The sequence below is a fragment of the Arvicanthis niloticus genome, chromosome 9 (genome assembly GCF_011762505.2).
Source record: "Arvicanthis niloticus isolate mArvNil1 chromosome 9, mArvNil1.pat.X, whole genome shotgun sequence".
In the NCBI taxonomy this organism is placed as follows: domain Eukaryota; kingdom Metazoa; phylum Chordata; class Mammalia; order Rodentia; family Muridae; genus Arvicanthis; species Arvicanthis niloticus.
Window position 1 is genome coordinate 85,688,673 of NC_047666.1, and position 4,932 is coordinate 85,693,604.

Below are 4,932 nucleotides of genomic sequence, written 5' to 3' on the forward strand. Positions count from 1 at the left end.
CACATTGGTCTCTTAGATACATAAAAAACGAACACTTTTCAATTCTAGTAGATTCGAAGAAGCTTCTGGCATAGCCATGTAAATCATTGGAGTGCCCCAAAGCAACAACATGAAAATGTATAAAACTGGCCTTTAATCCCAGCACTTGGGAGGCAGAGGCAGGCAGATTTCTGAGTTTGAGGCCAGCCTGGTCTACAGAGTGAGTTCCAGGACAGCCAGGACTACACAGAAAAACCCTGACTCAGGGAGAAAAAAAAAACACTAGCCTAATAACTCTTTTCTTTTGTGTCCATCTCTGGATCGCAGCCGCCAAAATGAAGTTCAATCCCTTTGTGACTTCTGACCAAAGCAAGAACCGCAAACAGCATTTCAATGCACCTTCTCTCATTCGGAGGAAGATCATGTCTTCCCCTCTTTCCAAAGAGCTGAGACAGAAGTATAATGTTCGGTCTATACTCATTCGAAAGGATGATACAGTTCAGGTTGTTCGAGGACACTACAAAGGCCAGCAGATTAGCAAAGTGACCCAAATGTACAGGAAGAAATATGTCATCTACATGGAACGAGTTCATCAAGAAAAGGCTAATGGCACAACTGTCCATGTGGGCATCTAGCCCAGCAAGGTGGTTATCACCAAGCTAAAGCTCCACAAGGACCACAAGAATATCCTGGAGAGGAAAGCCAAGTCCCAACAAGTAGGAAAGGAGAAGGGCAAATACAAGGAAGACATGATGGAGAAAACTCGAGAGTAGAGACATCTCGTGCATGGCTTTCATTTAAGACTGCTTAAGTTTAAAAAAAAAAAAAAAAAACTGACCTAATAAATGGAGCAATCATCAACTTGTCAATTTATCCCTTAGAAATTGATTGTTCTTCACCTAAATCTAACAGTATAACCAGATTGGTAATTCATACATTTATCAAAACTAAATATTTAAGTGAGGCAGAGCAGGACACACCTGTGAGCCCATTCCCAGGGCAACTGTGGCAGAAGGATTGCTGCAAGTTCTAAGGCAACATGTGCTACGTGGTAAGTTCTAGGCAACCTAGGCTATGTAGCAAGATGCTTTTTGTTTGTTTGTTTGTTTTGTTTTGTTTTTTGAGACAGGGGTTTTTCTGTGTAGCCCTGGCTGTCCTGGAACTCACTCTGTAGACCAGGCTGGCCTTAAACTCAGAAATCCACCTGCCTCTGCCTCCCAAGTGCTGGAATTAAAGTCTTGCACCACCACTACTCGGCTAGCAAGATGCTTTTTCAAGCAACAACAAAAATTAATAAATTTCTCCAGGTGGTACTACTTTTCCAACATTCTCCATATACTATTGGCTTTCTGGTTTGTTTATTTGCTTGTTTTAAGATGTTTTTACTTTTTAAACTGCTATTATTTTCTGTGTATGGGTGTTTTGCTTCCATGTATGTCTGTGTACCCAAAGAATTCAGACAAGGGTTGTGATCCCTGGAACTGGAGTTACAGACAGTTACAGACAGTTACAGACAGTTGTGAGTTACCATGTGTACACTTGGAGTCCACCCTGGGTTCTTTAGAAGAACAGCCTGTGCTCTTAACCATTGAGTCATCTCTCCAGTCTTGTTTACATTTTTTTTAAAGGCAGGGTCTCACTATATATCCCATTGGAAATCAATATGTACACCAGGCTGGCCTTGAACCTGTGTCAATCCTCCTGTCTCCGCCTTCTCAGTGTTAGGATCAGAGATGATTGACACCACACCCACTTTATAAGTAAGTTTTTACAACCTATCTCTCTTCGTAATTATTTAATAAATATTGAATGCAGAACAACGTTGTTCTACTTTAGGTAGTTTGTTAAACAAGAAACAAAGTTGCCTTCAATTATATTCTAGAACTCTAAATTATGAATTAGATAACATAGATGAGATTTTGTTTTTCTCCTATAATGTCCTCTCTGGGTTCTGGGTCAGACTTCCTACCAATAAATTCCTGAATTCTGCTCATTCTGCTTAGCTAGAAGGAGCTGTCAAGCTTTGACTCATTATAGATTTTCACAAATGAAGAAAAAGTAGTTAAACTTTGAATTATGATTCATTTGGAGAAATTGGTTATTGCATATTTTGTAGGATAGTATTTAATTCAGTAGCTCTAAAATTAAACCACAGTGAGTTATTAGAGAACCGCATGGAAGAACATGGCACAGATTCATAAAGGTGTGAAACAAAGCTTGGTCAACAGCAACATGGAAAGCAGCTTAACTGCTTTTAACTTAACCTTCGTGACAGTGAAATTATTTTCAACTTCATATGTTAAGTGAAGGAGATGCTTTAATTGCTATGTAGATAATACAGAAAGGCAAAGTGATGTACCTGGTAAAATGTGCATGAGCCATTTACAAATTGCTTATGTTCTAATATCATAGCACTCCTCAGTGGTACATTTAATAGGGAGTTTGATTTTAATAAATGACAGTTAAATGAATGGTTCAAGCAACTTTTCAAAATTTTCAAATTACATTTCTTTTTTTTTTTTTTTTTTGGTTTTTCGAGACAGGGTTTCTCTGTATAGCCCTGTCAAATTACATTTCATCTTTATAGCCAGTGAGCTACAAATACAGTCCCAAGAATAGTACTCTCCCAGCACCTACGTGACAGTGAGTTAAATATCTGAGTGTTTTTTTGAGGTGAGAGTGTGGGATGAGAGATCCTCCTGCCTCACTCTCCCAAGTGCTGGTGTGTACCACCACATCTGTCTTAATATTTAAAGAAGGAAAGAAAATAAGGAAGGAACAAGTGACTATCATTGGCACTAGGAATTTGCAAGCTAAAGAAGGACTATCTAAGGGTTAGCTTAGATTCTCCCTTCAGCGCTGGGGAATTTCTCCCTCCAGTTCTCTCTGCCAACCTGTTGCTCTCCACACAATCCTACCTCCAGCCTCTACTTCACATTCCAGCCAACTCACTGAGAACGCAGATGCTGAGCCAGATGAGATGATATACCCCAGTTGCCCCAGCACTTAGGAGGCTGGATGGCAAGTTCAAGGCTGAAAGCTGACGAACTTCAGATGGGCACTTTAGATGTTAATATTGTGAATGGAAACAATATTGGCAGAGTTTAAGATGACCAAGCCACAGTCAGATTCCTATGAGTTGAGGCTGGAGAGATGGTTTGGCAGTTAAGAGCACTTGCTGCTCTTCCAGAAGACCATAGCTTAGTTCCATAGCGAGTGCTCACAACTGCCTCAACTCCAGCTCCAGAGGATTCTATATCTTTGACCTCCACAGGCACTGCATTCATGTGCACACATACACTGCACATGTGCACACACACATACACATATACACATGCACACACATGCATAACTTAAAAATAAGAAAAACAAATCTTTACATAGAAAAGAAAGAAAAAAGATTAAGTGAATTCAGACATATAGAGTGTTTTGAATGGCCCACCTTCCTGTGGTAGGAAGCTCCCAACAGTTCCCAGTAATCTCTGATTCTTGGTTCAAATCTGTGATACTTTCCCTTGAGCGTGAGCTGGGACCTAATGACTTCCTCTTAAGACATGGACTATAACCAAAGTGACAGTGGATGATAAATTTTTTTTTTTTGTCTATTTATTTGTTTTTGAGATGAGGTTTCCCTGTATAACCTTGGCTGTCTTAGAACTCACTCTGTAGACCAGGCTAGCCTCAAATTCAGAAATCCACCTGCCTCTGCCTCCTGAGTGCTGGGGTCAAAGTCATGCACCACCACCACCTGCCTTTGATGGTGTTTTTTTGTTTTGTTTTTAATATATTAATTTAACTGGGTTAAAAGATACCCAGATAGCTGGTAAAAATGTTGCATCTGACTGCATATGTGAAGATGTTTCCAGAAAAGATTAGCTTTCAAATGTAGGGACTGAGTGAAGGAAGATACATTCACCAATGTAGTGTGTGTCACTACAAGAACACAAGAAGAACACAGCCAGAACTTACTCCGCTTGAGCTAGGATAGACACTTTGATCAGTCTTGCCTACTGCCATGTGCTTGCTTCCTGGTTCTCAGGTCTTTCTTTAGCTAGAAGGAAACTCTACCAAGGTCTCCAGCTTGCAAACTGGTACCTCTTCCTACTTTCCCTCCTTCTGTTGCTAATGATCTCATCTCTCCCCAGTGTTGTGAACTGCTCTTAGGAGAGGCTTGTGCAGTAAGAAACTGGGGCAAGCCTTTAGCTAAAAGGCTATGAGAAAACGAAGACTTAATAGAACAACTTGCAAGGACCCTTGCTCACCTCCAAGTGAGTAGGCAGATGATCCTTCTTGACTGAGTTTTAACTGCCTCTGAGAACATAACCAGAGTTCAATCAGATCTCTGATCGACAGAATTGAACTAATAATAGCTGTGTTAACCAGGCATGGTGGTGCATGCCTTTGATCCCAGAACTCATGAGGCAGAAGCAGGTGGATCTTTGTGAGTTCCAGGCCAGATAGAGTGAACTCCTGTCTTTAAAAAAGTTATGTTAAGCCACTAAATACTAAATCTAGAGGTAATTTCTTTTGCCGGAAACAGAGAAGAAAATTTCTTTTAATAGGTTAAACAGCACCCTACAAATGTCAGCTAGTGACAGAATTCTCTAGTCCTTTCCCTGTCCTCCAATACTCACATCCTGGTGAACAGAACCATTCACTCCAAGTTGATCAAACCAAAAGGAAGAAAAACATATTTAATTCTCTTTTTTAAAAAAAATTAAATTTAGCCAGGCAGTGGTGGTGCACGCCTTTAATCCCAGCACTTGGGAGGCAGAGGCAGGCGGATTTCTGAGTTCGAGGCCAGCCTGGTCTACAGAGTGAGTTCCAGGACAGCCAGGACTACACAGAGAAACCCTGTCTCAAAAAACAAAACAACAACAACAACAAAATTAAACTTTTTTTTACTTATTCACTCTGCAATTCTCTTTTTAAAATCTTCCTCTTTTACATAGA

The 4,932-nt window shown here is 40.3% G+C and overlaps 1 pseudogene; it reads left to right on the forward strand.

The window, feature by feature from the left end:
* The first annotated feature begins 303 nt into the window (after positions 1 to 303).
* On the forward strand, positions 304 to 752 carry LOC117715235 (ribosomal protein uL24-like pseudogene; annotated as a pseudogene).
* The last annotated feature ends 4,180 nt before the right edge of the window (positions 753 to 4,932 follow it).